This window comes from Lissotriton vulgaris, chromosome 6 (assembly GCF_964263255.1).
Source record: "Lissotriton vulgaris chromosome 6, aLisVul1.2, whole genome shotgun sequence".
Taxonomy (NCBI): domain Eukaryota; kingdom Metazoa; phylum Chordata; class Amphibia; order Caudata; family Salamandridae; genus Lissotriton; species Lissotriton vulgaris.
In genome coordinates, this window is record NC_141694.1 from 1,499,728,003 (window position 1) to 1,499,746,782 (window position 18,780).

At 43.8% G+C, this 18,780-nt stretch overlaps 1 protein-coding gene across 2 annotated transcripts in view; it reads right to left on the bottom strand.

Annotated features, from left to right (window-relative positions):
• The window catches only part of LOC147709061 (up-regulator of cell proliferation-like), a 327,619-nt gene that overhangs the window by 277,306 nt on the left and 31,533 nt on the right, over positions 1-18,780 (bottom strand). Inside the window, exon 1 of one of the 2 annotated variants that reach the window (XM_086927669.1) lies at positions 15,281-15,400. The exons of the other annotated variant lie outside the window; for it this stretch is intronic. The gene's annotated coding sequence lies outside the window, so the exon portion shown is untranslated. Of the gene's footprint in view, positions 1-15,280; positions 15,401-18,780 lie in introns of those variants that run through there. 2 annotated transcript variants of the gene reach the window in all.

The window sequence follows — 18,780 nt, forward strand, 5'->3', positions numbered from 1 at the left end:
TCTGAAACCACAACTCTCTGTCCGCGGTTTCACTGAACTCTAGAAGCAGCTCGAGACGCCAAGCTTCGCATCTCGGCGGAGGGTCAGCGAGGATCTCACTTTCCACCGTTAATAGCTCGGTCTCTAGCCGGCCCAGAGTAGCACGGATCTCACGTAATGCCCCAACATGTTTGGTGATGCAAACCCCTCTAATGGTGGCCTTAAACCCCTCCCACAACGTGGCCCAAGTGGTCACAGAGCCAGTGCTGATGTCAAAATAATCCTCAATGGCAGTATGGATCTCCTCAGTAAAGACCGGGTCCGCTAGGGCTCTCCCAGGGAAACGCCACTGCCGTTCATACCCGCCTAACCTAGGAACCGCTAGAGTCAACACCACTGGAGAGTGATCAGAAAGTGTGTGTGGAAGTGTGCAAAGGTCAGCCACCCATCCCGCTAGGCCCGGAGAGAGTAGCCAATAGTCGAGCCTGGTGCTTGTGTGGTGGTAGCTGGATTGGTGAGTAAAAGCTGGGGCATTAGCATGTAGTTTGGCCTCTATGTCTAGCAGTGAGAAATGTGAACAAATAGCTGCCACAGCCGCACGGGCAAGTGGCTTGCGATCCGGGGAGGAAGACGTGCTGTCCCTGCAAGGGTCCATCAATAGGTTGAAGTCGCCCCCCAACGCCAGCAGCTCTATGTTTGAGTGGAGCAATGCTAGGTACAGGTCGTGGAAACAGGCCGGGGAGTCAGTATTAGGACCATAGACCCCCACCAAGGCAATCTTGTAACCATACATCACACCAGAAAGTATTGCATATCTGCCTTCTCCATCCACCTTACTGTCTGTGACAACAAAGGGTATCCTTTTACGGACCAGAATTGCAACCCCCCTTGCATACCTACTATAGGTAGAAAACACTCTATGGGTACCCCAACCCCTGGCCAATGAAGCAGTGTCCGCCTGCACCATGTGGGTTTCCTGCAGGAAGAGAACATCTATGTTATGGCGGTCAGCACATTGCAGAACCTGTTTACGTTTACGAGTGGTGTTCAAACCTCGAGCATTCCATGACATCAATTTTAGCCTGGAAGGACCAGCCTGCAGACCTAACCTGGCCATATTGTCAGATCTAGAACAGTAAGCAGTGAGTGATCATCAAACAAGCCGATACCATAAGTCACGCAATCAAACAAAAAAGATAAAATATGCCACAAAAAAAACATACAACCCGTCCCCCACCCCCCACCCAGCCTCCCAGCAAAACCCCCGGAGAGGCAGAACTCAAACAAGCTCTGAACAGCAGTGCAGAACACCAATAGCCAATAATACATAATAGTATAACATATCTGCAAACTTAAAGATAACAAACCCCTAGAAAAACAGAACAAACAGGCATTCGCCATAGGGGGAAGCAACGCCACCCCCATGCGGGTGACCCAGCAGCGCGAGTACAAGATACTGGCTAGTATTTAGACCCAGCAGAGTCGAACCGTCATCCACCCTAGATAAGGATCCATGCATATAGTACCATCGTATGATCAGCCTAGGCCAGTTTCAGTCGGCACTAGCCTGCGTGTCAGAGTGAGGTGGAGAGTTAGGCCTGGAGCCGGAAGCCGAGGCTGGTCGCTTTTTGTATTCATGGCAGAAATCTTGGGCCTCAGCTGGAGATTCAAAGATGCGGAATCGGCCGTTCACGTCCACTTTCAGCCGTGCCGGGTAAAGCATGTTGTATTTCAAGCCAAGATTGCGAAGAGCGGCTTTGACACTAGTATATTTCCGTCGTGCCTCTTGTACCATGAGCGTGTAGTCCGGAAAGAAGGACAACTTGTTCCCCTGCCACTGCACCTCTCCCATCTCACGTGCAGCTCGGAGTGCAGCGTCACGGTCCCGAAAGTTCTTAATCCTGGCAATGATGGGACGAGGCAGTTGCCCCGTGCGCGGCCTAGGCCCCAGTGACCTATGCGCCCGCTCCACCACAAAGCCAGCCATGAATGTGTCCTTTCCGAACAGTTCAATGAGGAGGCGCTCTACAAAGATATCAAATCGGCCAGTGGCAGTTGTCTCCGCCACACCAAGGATACGAATATTATTCCTCCGGCCACGCGCTTCCAAGTCCTCATTCTTAATGGCCACATCTTTAAGAATTTTCTCAACACGTTCCAGCCGTTTCAGCGTTTTAGAGGACCCGTCCTCCACATTCGATATTCTGGACTCAGCTAAGTCGAGGGGGAGGTCATGGGCCTGCACCGTGGAACCAATGTCCGACAGCTTCTTTTCCAGGCTGTCAAAGCGGGTATCCAGCACCTTGAAGCCAGCGCGCATTTCACCCATCATGGCAGTCATCATGGACACTGCGTCACCACCGTCCGGTAATCCGTGAGCACCAGAGGCCGCACCAGGCGGGGGGGTCAGAGGTGAGGAGTGATGTTTTATCGAAGCTGAGATTCCTTTGGGAAGGGTCCCTTTTCCCCATCTCCAAGGTCGCGTGGAAACTCCGCAGTCGCAGCAACAATAGCGAAAGACAGAGGCCAGGAACCAATGAGCCAGATGGCAGCCTCGCCACCGAAGCCACCAGAGTGTGGGCAGACCCGGCGGTGAGTGAAGGCTGAGAGAAGGACCCAATCCGAGTGAGTGGGGTCTTGAAAATAGCGGTCAGTAACAGCCAGCACAGTGATCCGGAAATGGGCCCCTCAGTGTTATGGGCTTCGCGCCACACTCGGAGTTGCTTTGCAGGGAGCAACCCTCTCAAGACGGCAGCGCCGGAGGAAGCGGAGAGGCACAGGCTACAAGCCGACCAGCTTACAGTGGGGCCGCTGTGCGACACCGGAGATCGCCGCCGGAGTCCCCAGCAGCCACGCGCCCCACCCCACCGCCCCCGGCCAAGCCCCACAGCCAGCACCCGTGCGCCTGCATGGGTCCGAAATCTAGGTCCTGATCCCGGCGTTCTTCTGGGCCAAAGGCCACTGCCTCTCGCCGAGAACCAAGCGCCCCAGAAAAACGGAAGCCGCGCAGTTAGGCGATGCCTACGTGAGCCCAGCGGGGGGAGCAGCGGGGAAAGGAAGCACGGCAGCCGAGGGCCGAGCAGCACTCACCCGGCGCACCAGCGCAGAAGGGAAGATGGCGCCGAGGTCCAGAGGCCTCGAATCCCTTCTGCCGTGTACTCCGCTCTTGGTTGCTCCCGCGGCGTGGAAACTTCGCCCAGGTGGTCTCGTGGGCATCAGGAGACGGCTCCGAGTTGCTGGGGGAGGAAAGAGTAGCGGATCACATCTCGCTCGCTGCCGCTGGGAGCCCGCCTGGAGGAGCTTCACGGCTGAGCGGCCATTTCGTTCGCCGCCGTGGCCACGCCCCCCAAGAGTCAAAATACATAAATGACTACAACCCAGTCATTTTGTCCATGTGGAATGCTAATATGGATATTCAATATGTTGCAGACAATTCCATTGCTGTTGCTCGATATGTAACGTCCTATGTTACAAAATCAGAAAAGCCGGAATTGAAAGAAATGTGGGAAGAGATTTCTCACGAGAAGACTCTAAGTAAGAAATTATACAGTTTCAGTTTGAAGATGTTATCGCATCGAGAAATCGGAGCATATGAATGCACAGATCGGTTATCATCTGCAAGTCTATGCTCCAAATCTACAAGAATCATTTATGTGAGTCTAGGTCTTGCAGCAATACGAAATCAAGTACTGAAATCTGTACAAGAAATTGAATATTTAGCAGCAAAAGATCCAGAAAGTACAGATATTTTGAAAACAAATATGTTGGATACATATTACCCAAACAGAAGTCATCATCTTGAGAACTCTATGAAGTGCTGCAAAATTACACTTTTAAACGGAATACTACAGAGAACATCAATGATGGAAAATATGGAGTCATTGGCTCTGAAGAATGTTTGATGAAACAAACAAATGGAAATTTGATTAATCACAGGTAGTTGAGTTGTGACACTGCTGATAAAAGGGAATTTTACTATTTAGCTCTTTTACAACTATTCAGACCATGGCGGTCTGAACTGGAATTACTCGGAGATTTCCAAAGCTATGAAGATTCATTTAATGCTTCTAAAGATAGCATACAATGCAGTGCTTTTGCAAATTATGTGAAAATGTTGACCGATGAAATTGATCAAGAAGCTACAATAGCAGCTGAGATTGCTAGAGACAGTTCTCAAGACAGTCAAAGTTCTGCTGCGCGAGTCAAGATCCACTAGGACAACTAATTTTTGAAAAGGAAGCAACAATCGCCATGAATGAGGTGGAAACAGCAATGTATCAAGCTCAAGAAGATGTAACAAACTTAGTAAACTTGGAAGAACAACTAAATGTTGAGCAAAAACAAATAAGTGAGCAAGTGAGACAACAGATTACTGCAGATGTCAACTGTGTCAAAGAGTACAATAGGTTAAGAAGAACATATGCTCCTAATTTAAGGCAATATCCTGTATTTGAAAAGCGTGTGGTTGCGAGAAAAAGAAGGTATAAGAATATCTGTACTGAAGGTGTAGAGAAGGGAAAAAAACAAGATAATGTTGTGATTGCAAGCAAAAACAAAAAGGACACTGTTGAAAAGATTGTTGGTTTTCAGTTTGAAAATAGTTCTGGTGTCAACTGCTATGCTAATGTAGTGGTCAATGTTGTTTTTTTTCTTGAAGGTTTACAAAGGCAAAATATGGAGAATTGGGATAAAAGATTTGGTGCCATATTATCAAGAAAGGGCGATACATTATCGCCGCTTTTATTGGCAGCAAACTGCCGCTAAATTGGCGATAATGGCCTTGATAGTATGCCCTTGTGAATTCCCATGGAAGCCCAGGTTAACACCAGAACCTTGGCTTCTATGGGAATTCACAAGGGCATATTGTCAAGCCCATTATCGCCGCTTTAGCGGCAGTTTCCTGACGATAAAAGCAGCGATAATGTATCGCCCTTTCTTGATAATATGGCCCTCTGTTCCTTGTTACATTCTCTTTATGAAAAATTGAGAACAGATAAAAGTAAAATACAAAAGCATTTCTGATGTTCGTAATCTTTTGGATGTATGTTCTGGTTCTACACAATTTACACAAAATATCCAACAAGATGCTCAGGAGTTTCTAATGTATATGCTTACAGAATTGGAAAATGAAGGTGTAGATATAGAGAATATTTTTGGCCTTTGTTATAAATGGGAACATCAATGTGAAAATTGTATGTATACATGTAGCACTAATGTAGACACTGAAAGATTTTTATATTTGACATTACCGGACTGTAAATCAGTGTCTTTCAGTAAGGTAGTTAAAGCTGCAAACCAAAACATGGAGTGTATGCAATGCAAATCAGAAATGTTATCAACATTATTTATCCAAAGATATGGAAAATATATCATTTTAATGAGGCAACGTTGTACAGCTGATGGAAGAAAATTGGACACTTTAATAAAACATGTTGTTGCTACACAACTATCAATATCTGGAAGGACTTTTGTAGCAGTAGCAATAATTTTCTAAAATGGTCCTTCAATACCATCAGGACATTACACTGCTTATCTCAAAAGTGAGAAAGGCTGGAGTCTTTGTAATGATGCTGAGTTGGTTTTCAAACAACGTTCGCCTTTCGAATAGCCACATTCCTATCTAATATTTTTAAAGCCAAAGTTTTAAGAAGATAATTCAGCCTCTGAGAAATTTATTGTTATCATTTCCTAGGATTATCATTGGACAATTTACATAAAAATGACCGCAAAAATACAATTTTGCCTCAAGGAAATGTATTTCTTTGATTTGTGGACTTTTTGTTGCACATTGTCTCGGTGTATAATTTTAACTGCCATTATTTATAGTGTTTATAAATTTAAGTTATAACATTTTCTTAGCAGTAATCATTTTATATACGTGTGATTTGTATTATCTAGTATTTTACTATAGATGTATTATTGTTTTTTTTTAAACAATCTAATTGATTGGGTTTTTTTTTGCCCGCTGTTATGTGATGAGTACAATTGAAATCACTGTTTCTAGTGAAATTCAGTATATTCTGAGAACAGCAAAAAAGGCAAAGAAACAACTTTGTAAAATGTTAAAATTATGCTGTGCTGTTAAAAATGTATTATTATATGTTATACCTATTTTTTTATTTTTTACAGATCTTAATTTTAGAATATCAAATTTACTACCATTTAGATTATAAAAAACAAGTGAATAAAATATGTACTGTTTTTTACGTGTATTACTGGTGAGGTAAGTTTTAGTAAGTCTTAAAATGCACAATGGACTGTGTTTCCACACGGTTGAAGAAAAGGAACATGGATGGACTAGATTTCTGTCAGAAAATTGCAATCCAAAAAGGTATAACATAGGGGACAGCTACAGAACAGATGTCTGCAACATATATGGTATAGTACAGAATAGACTAATATGGTTGTTTTGCGGGTCTTAATAATTTCAGAACTAAAAAAAATGAAACTCTTTAACTTAAACCACATCAGTCAGTGTTTTTGCATATGTCATATTAGATCACATCCGTTCCCTTCAGTAATATATAATAATGTTCTATCAGTTTCCTAAAACGTAAGTAGTTGTAAATGTACGTTATTCTTTGTTCTTAGAACACACATTTACTTCTATCATGACAATTGACCTAGCCATTAACTCTCTTTCTTATTTATAAGGTGAGGAAAAAGCATTCTGTAAACCTTTTCTTTTCCATGTAAATATAATCTCATTATTTACAGTACTTTGCGGTGAAAAGGTGTTCTAGAGGTTTTGCTGTGCGTGTTTTCACAGAAAACACTCATAGAACAAGACACATCTCCAGATTTTTCACAAATCATAAACTGGACATGTTTGTGAATGCTACACCATTCTCCTATTGGTGTAGCAAAGCACAACGAGGAACATTTTTTCACTTCTCATTTTTTCACTTTCAATATATGCTGCAATGCACAGCATATATTGAAGAAGAAAAATGCCTTTACTGATTGTTTTTGTGCAGGAAGGTGTCCCTTCTTGCACAAAAACAATCTCCACATGACACTGACATCCTTGCACCATGGTGCTAGGGTGCATGTCTCTCCACATGGCTGCAGTTTGTGCAGCTGTGCAGAGGGAAGCACATAGTTGCAACATATTTATGTTCATATGTTACATCCCTGTGCTTTGTAAGTAGCACAGCACGCTGTAGTTAAACAGTTTACAGTGTCATTCTGCAGCACTTCCTGATAATTTTGAACTTACGCATTCAACACACATCAGAAATCTATTTTTACAGTCAATTATGCAGTACACATACATTCATCTCAACTTTCAAACACTACCATACCATTTTAGATCTTTCCTTAACCAGAGTAGTTAGTTCTGAAAATAAATGTTTTCTTTTTTTTTGTTGTTTTTTGGGGGGGGGGTTTGAACAATTTTGTATTTTTTATTTTGGTTTTTTAAAACAGGGGAAAAATTAGAACTGGGCAAAGAGAACTAAAAACTGGGAGGAGAGGAGAAAAGACATCTAACAATGGTGGTTGTCAACAGCTCGACACACCAGATCCACTGACTGCTCTCCACATGCTATCCGCCGCCCACATTTTACACAGCTCATTCTAAGTTTCACAAATTGGGGATGAATATCAGGGTGTGTGGTAGAGGCTGCTGGTGTTGCTTTACTCATACTCGGGCCTTCTGATGAAGTAGGAGGAACCTTTCTCAATCTCCTTAACTCCTCCCTTGCAAAGTTGACCGGATGCTTTTATTGCAAGTTCCTCCGTATAATTGCAGTTCCACATGAGTACTTTTTGTTGGGGTCTCCCCTTGAAAGCACTTCATTGTATATTCGGCAAGTAACTTTTGTTGCATTCACCTTTTTTGAGCCTGATGGAAAGGTGAAAAATTTCCAGACAATGCTGGTATATTTTTCCTTTGGTGGAGGTTCAGGAACAAATTCTTGCTCTGATGAGTTCTCTGAATCAGAGGATGTTGATGAATTAGCAGCCATTGCATCTTTAAGTGAATCTCTTCTCCAAAAAAGAAAGAGCAGCAGATCTTCTCAGGAGGTCTTTCCCCCAGAAAAGTTCTAATAAGAGTGATTGAAATGGGTGGGGTTCTTTAATAGTTTCAATAGGAAGTGTAATAAATCAATCAAATCTCTGTTTTTAAAGTCACATGGGGTGCGCGTAGGATGCGCGTAGGATGTGCACACTCAGTATGCAGCCTGCTTGCATCATGCTCACGTCCAGCACGACTTCGCGAAATTGCATTAAAAAGTTATGTACTTTTTAAGAAAGTTAAAGAATATTATTTTTATAATAACCTCATATAATCTCGTCTTAACATTTATATTAAATGTATATAAATAAGTTTTCCAACATTAAAGAAATCACGGAAGCCGCACACCCACTGCGTCCAATTTGCATATGACGCCACGCGCTACCGCGCGTCTGCCACGTCACGGTATATGTACATCTCGCGCATGCGCTAGACGTCGTGCACAGGTCGGGTAGCAACCATGTTGGAAACGCATCGCACACCCTACGTGGATCCTAGACAGCGACCATAAAATGGCAGACACATTTTGCACAATAAACGAGCAGAGTGTTCGTACGGTGCGCAACTCCGAAAAAAAAGAAAAAAATAAATCAAAATAATTTAAGTATATTATGAATAATATATAATAATGAAAAATATATATTTTTATGGGGAAAAAAATAATTTAAAAAAATGTGCAATGAAATTTAAAAAATAACATCTAAAAATAAAAAAGATTTAAAAAATGTAGTTAGAAAATATAAAAAAAACAATAAATATATTTTAAAATTATGATTTAAATATTCTTTCAAATTCACAAAATAAAACATAGGTTTTGCATATGTTATAGTTAGGAATTAGCATTTACAAAATGTTTGAAAATCACTGAAAAAACCATAGGTTTCAGAGACGTTATAGTTAGGAATTAGCATTTAAAAAACCTTTGAAATTCACTAAAAAAACCATAGGTTTCAGACAAGTTCTAGTTAGGTATTAGCATTTAAAAAACCATAGAAATTCACTGAAAAAAACCATAGGTTTCAAGGGTGTTATAGTTAGTTGGACATTTCACTCATACAAAACCATTGAAATTCCCCCGTTATAGTAAGTTGTACTAACTATAACTCGTGCGCCCGAAATCCACTGCTGATGATGTCACATATTACATCATTGATGACATGGTCAGTGATATCACTGATGACACACTGCTGACATCTCAAATGACATCACTGATGACATCATCCAGTGAATATGGTCTGATTTGATATTTAAATAAGTATTATATTATTATATATATATAGCAATCTCTATTGAAGAGTGAGTAGATTCCTAACCATAAAGTCTCTAAAACCTATGTTTTTTTCAGTGAAAAAAATAAAAAAAAATTATTATATATATATATATATATATATATATATATATATATATATATATATATATATATATATATATATATATATATATATATATATATATATATATATATAGCGGAGCGTATTTGGGGGAGGAGTAGCCGCAGCCAATCCAGCAGCGGCAGGACATTTTAAAGTGTGGACTGCTTCCTTGTCCTTCATTTTTCACGGTTCTGTCGAAGGCTCACGATGCCGAATTGCATTCGCCCTGGTGGATTTGACCATTAAAGGCTACCTAACCTGTTCCCGTGTTGGCCTCCGCCTTTTCTTTTGGGAAGGACTTTGGTGCATATATATATATATATATATGCACCAAATATATATATATATATATATATATATATATATATATATATATATATATATATATATATATATATATATATATATATATATATATATATATATATATATATATATATATATATATCTATATCTATATATCCAAACACAAAAGTTGTCTGTAGTAAGGGGCCCACTCAGGTATCTTCTTGAACCACAATTTTAATGGAAAAACCGCATTCAGCCTGCCAAGTTGGTTCGCCTTGATGTCAGTTCCGCCCAACGCGTTTCGTGCGTGAGCACTTCCTCATGGGCTGTGGGTTGTAGGTGCATGTGAACGGCAAGTCTGCAGCACCCTTTCTTCACACAAGTGTCTCCGCCCAGGTGGGCGTGGCCACGCAGGTGGCCTGATGGTTAATGTAGTGCTGCTGATTTTCCTCATGTGAGTAGCCGTTCATGAACGCTGTTTAACAAAGTATTTACCCCAGTGGGTTGCGAGTAACAGCCTGACAATTCTGAAATGCTCGTGATGTTTCTCCATAAACAGCGTTCATGAACGGCTACTCACACGAGGAAAATCAGCAGCAGACACTTGTGTGAAGAAAGGGTGCTGCAGACTTGCCGTTCACATGCACCTACAACCCACAGCCCATGAGGAAGTGCTCACGCACGAAACGCGTTGGGCGGAACTGAAATCAAGGCGAACCAACTTGGCAGGCTGAATGCGGTTTTTCCATTAAAATTGTGGTTCAAGAAGATACCTGAGTGGGCCCCTTACTACAGACAACTTTTGTGTTTGGATATGAAGCGGCGCAGTCTGAGTCGCGAGGTGAGCCCCGCTGTACAGGCTGTACAGTCCTGCTGTCATGTCAATGCATGGGAGCACTAGGAAAAGGTATGCCGAATGGAGAAACATCACGAGCATTTCAGAATTGTCAGGCTGTTACTCGCAACCCACTGGGGTAAATACTTTGTTAAACAGCGTTCATGAACGGCTACTCACACGAGGAAAATCAGCAGCACTACATTAACCATCAGGCCACCTGCGTGGCCACGCCCACCTGTGCGGAGACACTTGTGTGAAGAAAGGGTGCTGCAGACTTGCCGTTCACATGCACCTACAACCCACAGCCCATGAGGAAGTGCTCACGCACGAAACGCGTTGGGCGGAACTGAAATCAAGGCGAACCAACTTGGCAGGCTGAATGCAGTTTTTCCATTAAAATTGTGGTTCAAGAAGATACCTGAGTGGGCCCCTTACTACAGACAACTTTTGTGTTTGGATATGAAGCGGCGCAGTCTGAGTCGCGAGGTGAGCCCCGCTGTACAGGCTGTACAGTCCTGCTGTCATGTCAATGCATGGGAGCACTAGGAAAAGGTATGCCGAATGGAGAAACATCACGAGCATTTCAGAATTGTCAGGCTGTTACTCGCAACCCACTGGGGTAAATACTTTGTTAAACAGCGTTCATGAACGGCTACTCACACGAGGAAAATCAGCAGCACTACATTAACCATCAGGCCACCTGCGTGGCCACGCCCACCTGGGCGGAGACACTTGTGTGAAGAAAGGGTGCTGCAGACTTGCCGTTCACATGCACCTACAACCCACAGCCCATGAGGAAGTGCTCACGCACGAAACGCGTTGGGCGGAACTGAAATCAAGGCGAACCAACTTGGCAGGCTGAATGCGGTTTTTCCATTAAAATTGTGGTTCAAGAAGATACCTGAGTGGGCCCCTTACTACAGACAACTTTTGTGTTTGGATATGAAGCGGCGCAGTCTGAGTCGCGAGGTGAGCCCCGCTGTACAGGCTGTACAGTCCTGCTGTCATGTCAATGCATGGGAGCACTAGGAAAAGGTATGCCGAATGGAGAAACATCACGAGCATTTCAGAATTGTCAGGCTGTTACTCGCAACCCACTGGGGTAAATACTTTGTTAAACAGCGTTCATGAACGGCTACTCACACGAGGAAAATCAGCAGCACTACATTAACCATCAGGCCACCTGCGTGGCCACGCCCACCTGGGCGGAGACACTTGTGTGAAGAAAGGGTGCTGCAGACTTGCCGTTCACATGCACCTACAACCCACAGCCCATGAGGAAGTGCTCACGCACGAAACGCGTTGGGCAGAACTGAAATCAAGGCGAACCAACTTGGCAGGCTGAATGCGGTTTTTCCATTAAAATTGTGGTTCAAGAAGATACCTGAGTGGGCCCCTTACTACAGACAACTTTTGTGTTTGGATATGAAGCGGCGCAGTCTGAGTCGCGAGGTGAGCCCCGCTGTACAGGCTGTACAGTCCTGCTGTCATGTCAATGCATGGGAGCACTAGGAAAAGGTATGCCGAATGGAGAAACATCACGAGCATTTCAGAATTGTCAGGCTGTTACTCGCAACCCACTGGGGTAAATACTTTGTTAAACAGCGTTCATGAACGGCTACTCACACGAGGAAAATCAGCAGCACTACATTAACCATCAGGCCACCTGCGTGGCCACGCCCACCTGGGCGGAGACACTTGTGTGAAGAAAGGGTGCTGCAGACTTGCCGTTCACATGCACCTACAACCCACAGCCCATGAGGAAGTGCTCACGCACGAAACGCGTTGGGCGGAACTGAAATCAAGGCGAACCAACTTGGCAGGCTGAATGCGGTTTTTCCATTAAAATTGTGGTTCAAGAAGATACCTGAGTGGGCCCCTTACTACAGACAACTTTTGTGTTTGGATATGAAGCGGCGCAGTCTGAGTCGCGAGGTGAGCCCCGCTGTACAGGCTGTACAGTCCTGCTGTCATGTCAATGCATGGGAGCACTAGGAAAAGGTATGCCGAATGGAGAAACATCACGAGCATTTCAGAATTGTCAGGCTGTTACTCGCAACCCACTGGGGTAAATACTTTGTTAAACAGCGTTCATGAACGGCTACTCACACGAGGAAAATCAGCAGCACTACATTAACCATCAGGCCACCTGCGTGGCCACGCCCACCTGGGCGGAGACACTTGTGTGAAGAAAGGGTGCTGCAGACTTGCCGTTCACATGCACCTACAACCCACAGCCCATGAGGAAGTGCTCACGCACGAAACGCGTTGGGCGGAACTGAAATCAAGGCGAACCAACTTGGCAGGCTGAATGCGGTTTTTCCATTAAAATTGTGGTTCAAGAAGATACCTGAGTGGGCCCCTTACTACAGACAACTTTTGTGTTTGGATATGAAGCGGCGCAGTCTGAGTCGCGAGGTGAGCCCCGCTGTACAGGCTGTACAGTCCTGCTGTCATGTCAATGCATGGGAGCACTAGGAAAAGGTATGCCGAATGGAGAAACATCACGAGCATTTCAGAATTGTCAGGCTGTTACTCGCAACCCACTGGGGTAAATACTTTGTTAAACAGCGTTCATGAACGGCTACTCACACGAGGAAAATCAGCAGCACTACATTAACCATCAGGCCACCTGCGTGGCCACGCCCACCTGGGCGGAGACACTTGTGTGAAGAAAGGGTGCTGCAGACTTGCCGTTCACATGCACCTACAACCCACAGCCCACGAGGAAGTGCTCACGCACGAAACGCGTTGGGCGGAACTGAAATCAAGGCGAACCAACTTGGCAGGCTGAATGCGGTTTTTCCATTAAAATTGTGGTTCAAGAAGATACCTGAGTGGGCCCCTTACTACAGACAACTTTTGTGTTTGGATATGAAGCGGCGCAGTCTGAGTCGCGAGGTGAGCCCCGCTGTACAGGCTGTACAGTCCTGCTGTCATGTCAATGCATGGGAGCACTAGGAAAAGGTATGCCGAATGGAGAAACATCACGAGCATTTCAGAATTGTCAGGCTGTTACTCGCAACCCACTGGGGTAAATACTTTGTTAAACAGCGTTCATGAACGGCTACTCACACGAGGAAAATCAGCAGCACTACATTAACCATCAGGCCACCTGCGTGGCCACGCCCACCTGGGCGGAGACACTTGTGTGAAGAAAGGGTGCTGCAGACTTGCCGTTCACATGCACCTACAACCCACAGCCCATGAGGAAGTGCTCACGCACGAAACGCGTTGGGCGGAACTGAAATCAAGGCGAACCAACTTGGCAGGCTGAATGCGGTTTTTCCATTAAAATTGTGGTTCAAGAAGATACCTGAGTGGGCCCCTTACTACAGACAACTTTTGTGTTTGGATATGAAGCGGCGCAGTCTGAGTCGCGATGTGAGCCCCGCTGTACAGGCTGTACAGTCCTGCTGTCATGTCAATGCATGGGAGCACTAGGAAAAGGTATGCCGAATGGAGAAACATCACGAGCATTTCAGAATTGTCAGGCTGTTACTCGCAACCCACTGGGGTAAATACTTTGTTAAACAGCGTTCATGAACGGCTACTCACACGAGGAAAATCAGCAGCACTACATTAACCATCAGGCCACCTGCGTGGCCACGCCCACCTGGGCGGAGACACTTGTGTGAAGAAAGGGTGCTGCAGACTTGCCGTTCACATGCACCTACAACCCACAGCCCATGAGGAAGTGCTCACGCACGAAACGCGTTGGGCGGAACTGAAATCAAGGCGAACCAACTTGGCAGGCTGAATGCGGTTTTTCCATTAAAATTGTGGTTCAAGAAGATACCTGAGTGGGCCCCTTACTACAGACATCTTTTGTGTTTGGATATGAAGCGGCGCAGTCTGAGTCCCGAGGTGAGCCCCGCTGTACAGGCTGTACAGTCCTGCTGTCATGTCAATGCATGGGAGCACTAGGAAAAGGTATGCCGAATGGAGAAACATCACGAGCATTTCAGAATTGTCAGGCTGTTACTCGCAACCCACTGGGGTAAATACTTTGTTAAACAGCGTTCATGAACGGCTACTCACACGAGGAAAATCAGCAGCACTACATTAACCATCAGGCCACCTGCGTGGCCACGCCCACCTGGGCGGAGACACTTGTGTGAAGAAAGGGTGCTGCAGACTTGCCGTTCACATGCACCTACAACCCACAGCCCATGAGGAAGTGCTCACGCACGAAACGCGTTGGGCGGAACTGAAATCAAGGCGAACCAACTTGGCAGGCTGAATGCGGTTTTTCCATTAAAATTGTGGTTCAAGAAGATACCTGAGTGGGCCCCTTACTACAGACAACTTTTGTGTTTGGATATGAAGCGGCGCAGTCTGAGTCGCGAGGTGAGCCCCGCTGTACAGGCTGTACAGTCCTGCTGTCATGTCAATGCATGGGAGCACTAGGAAAAGGTATGCCGAATGGAGAAACATCACGAGCATTTCAGAATTGTCAGGCTGTTACTGTCAGGTGATTCAAGTCACTCTTACCTTCAAGGCTGTGCAATCTTACCTGTAAGGTGCTTGACGGGTTTTGCAGAGACGCTATGAGCCAAACTCCCTGAAACCTATCCTACCTCTGGTGATTCGTAGATCTACACGCCAAGATGCTGGATAGCTAAAAGGGAGAGTGGCCGGATCTGACGCTAATGTGAGTTCTTGTAGTCGACCTGCAAAGCAACAAGCTCTCCTTAGTGTCTTATTCTCCAAAAGATTAACTCTGTCTCTAACTAAGCCCTATACTGTACAACTGAGATGCTTTTCTGTTAAATATCCTACCTGCGATCTACCAAGAATGGCTTCGCGTCCTGGAAGTGGTGTAGTGTGTCAATACAGCTTAGCAGAGATGTGATGATGAAGAATATTCAGTTCTTGAAGTTTAGTGCTGGGTGAAGTAGTTTCACTACAAAGATACAAAGGCAAAATTATACCTATTCTACAACATGAAATCCTAAACCAAGTTCTTTAGCTTTCTCTTCTATCACACTCCAACTTACTTCTTTGCTAACTGTGAAGTCTTTCACCACTTCCACATTTTCAGATGGGTTGATTCCCTGTTTAAAGAATCTTAAAAGATATACACAACAAACAAAGGTATATATTGCAAACAAGAAATATACATAAACCAGAAAGGTTCTTAACACCTAAACGGAATTCACTGTTCACATGAAATGCTTCTCAATCAAAGTTCGCATTGACCACGATAAAACAATGTCTTTTAGTTGCATGAATTCTCCTCTTGTGCTCAGAGAGAATATTTCCAAAAGTAGTTCTTTAAAAAAAAGGTAGCCAGCGATGGGCGCCAAAGAAGAATCGAGGGTGCACTTAGCTTTTGAAATCTCCTTGTTGCATTGTCCAGATTCAGTGTTCCAAACGATTTTCTCCAAACAGGATGCCCAGGAAGAATACCGGAGCTCTTCTGAGGACGCGCGATGTTTCTTCTTGCCAGGCTGGAAGGCTAAGCGTCTTCCAGAAGCCTGGGTGTGGTTTTTATAGAGGAACCACACCCAAACGTTGAGACGCATGCGTGCCTTCAGACGCAGTATTTCCCTCTTAGCGTGCAGAGAGAAATGTCAACAAACGCGTCTTTTGGTTTCTGACAGGAGCGGAGCACACGCGTTTATCTGAAAAGCATCTAACGCGTATTTCCGCTTGTCAGCTAGAACGTGGCAGAAACAAACATTACTTATTGTCTCGAGTTAACATTTACCAAAACGGATTAACCCCTGCTTCCACCGCCAAGAGTCACAAAAAGAAAGTCAGTGTTAAAACAGAATTAAAGTACACACAATCATGCGTTACAAAGATCATTATACAAACACCTTATCACGGAGTGCAGGATGCACGGGACAGGGGTGGGTTTCCTAATTGGAGTATAAATTCCTTTATTTAAAAGTGCATGTTGCAGACTTGCTACTCCTATGGGGGTCGCGGCTTATCATCATGACAGTACCCCCCTCGTAGAATCCCTCCTAATACAGTAGGAACTGGCTTGGGCTTGTTAGGGTACTTAGCATGAAAGACTTTCAGAATCTTTGGAGCATTTTGCAGGTTCACCAACGGTTCCCAAGTTCTTTCCTCAGGACCGTAACCTTTCCAGTCAACTAGATAATGTAATTTTCCTTTTACCCTTTTTGAGTCTAGAACAGCTTTGACCTCAAATTCTGGAGTGCCGTCAATATCTATAGCTGGAGGATTTTTAAGACTTCTGGTTCCGGGACTACAGGGTTTAATCAAGGAAATGTGAAATACAGGATGAATGCGAAACCTAGCTGGTAATGTTAGTTTCACACAAACGGGATTAACCAATTTTTCGATAGGGAAAGGACCTATGAATCTGGGGCGAAAAGTCTTGTGACATTTCAATTTAAGATTCTTAGTTGCCAACCAGACCTTGTCTCCTACCGAATACTGTGGGGATTCAGAACGATGTTTGTCAGCATACCTTTTTTGGGTCTCTTTGGCTTGTGCTAAATGTAGTTGAGCCTCTTGCTGAATACCAACTAGATCCTTTACATAATCTGAAACTGCTGGAACTAAGGTTGAACACAAATCTGACCCTAGTATTTCCTTAGGATGATAACCAAAAGTGCAGAAAAAAGGGGACATACCAATAGAGGAATGGTCAGCATTATTATATGCGAATTCTGCAGCCCAAAGAACATCTGACCAGTCCTGATCGTGAGTGACCAACAGGCAACGTAAAAGTTGTTCAACAGTTTGATTCGTGCGCTCCGTTAACCCATCAGTTTGAGGATGGTAACTCGTAGAGGTGCGAATCTCCATGTTCAAAGCCTTCCCCAAATTACGCCAGAAATGAGAAATAAACTGCGGACCTCTGTCTGAAATTAAAACTGATGGTATACCATGTAATTTCACTACTTCTTTCATGAAAATTTGAGTCAATTCTGAAGCTGTAGGAAGCTTAGTAAGAGGTATGAAATGAGCATAACGAGTGAAATGATCCACTACAGTAAGTATCGTAGTATAACCTGACTTGGAGCGGGGTAACTCAACAATAAAATCTAGCAACACTGTATGCCAAGGCTGAGGTGGTAAAGTCAATGGCAATAAGAGCCCACTAGGAGCATGATGTACAGGTTTGTTCTGACTACAAACAGTGCAAGTATCCACGTATTGTTGTATGTCTTTATACAATGAAGGCCACCAAAACTTTCTCTTGATCAACTGATACATTTTAGTAACTCCAGGATGTATGGACAGAGAAGTATCATGATATAACTGTAAAACCTTTTTTTGAAGAGATTCAATGGGTACAAAAACTTGATTATTCATGTACAAAACATTTTCTTTCCATTGTAACAAAGGATAGGTTTTACTCCAAGTCTCCTTTGATTGTGATTGGAATGCCTCTTTAAGATCTAATACAACATCTGAATCTACTAAACCAACAAGAAAACGTTCAGCAGGGATTATCGGAAGTACAGGCTCTTGTCTTATGTTCATATCATCACTACCTCCGATCCTTGATAAAGCATCCGCTTTATTGTTTTCTTTTCCAGGCCGATAGGTGATGATAAAGTCAAAATCATTAAAAAACAAAGTCCACCTTAGCTGTCGAGCCGACAAAGCCTTTACAGATTTAAGTGATTGGAGGTTTCTGTGATCTGTGTAAATGGTCACCGGATGTCTGGCCCCTAGCAAGTAGTGTCGCCATTCTTTGAAGACAGCTTTAATGGCTAGCAATTCTCTATCTGCGATGGCATAATTCTGTTCAGTAGGATTGAGTTTTCTAGAGAAAAAGGCAACCGGATGCATTTGGCCAGTATTAGTACTTCTTTGGGAGAGTATGCCTCCAATCGCGAATTGAGATGCATCGGCCTCAACGATAAATGGTTGGGAAGGATCAGGGTGTCTTAAAATTGGAGCAGTAGTAAATTGAGTTTTCAATTTCTGAAAAGCTTTTTCAGCTTCAGCATCCCATTCAAATTTCACGTTTTTTCTCAATAATTTAGTGATCGGGGTGATTATTTGTGAAAAATCCTTAATGAATCGCCTATAGAAATTTGCGAATCCCAGAAAGCTCTGAATTTGTTTAACACTATTGGGAATGGGCCAATCAATTATGGCTTGCACCTTCTTTTGATCCATCTCTATGCCAGAAGGGGTGAGGATATACCCCAAAAAATCCACGGTGGTAACATGGAATAAACTTTTCTCTAGTTTCACAAATAGAGAATTCTGCAAAAGCTGTTTCAAAATGGCTCGTACCTGCTTCACATGCTCAGAAGTGTTTTTGGAGTAGATGAGGATATCGT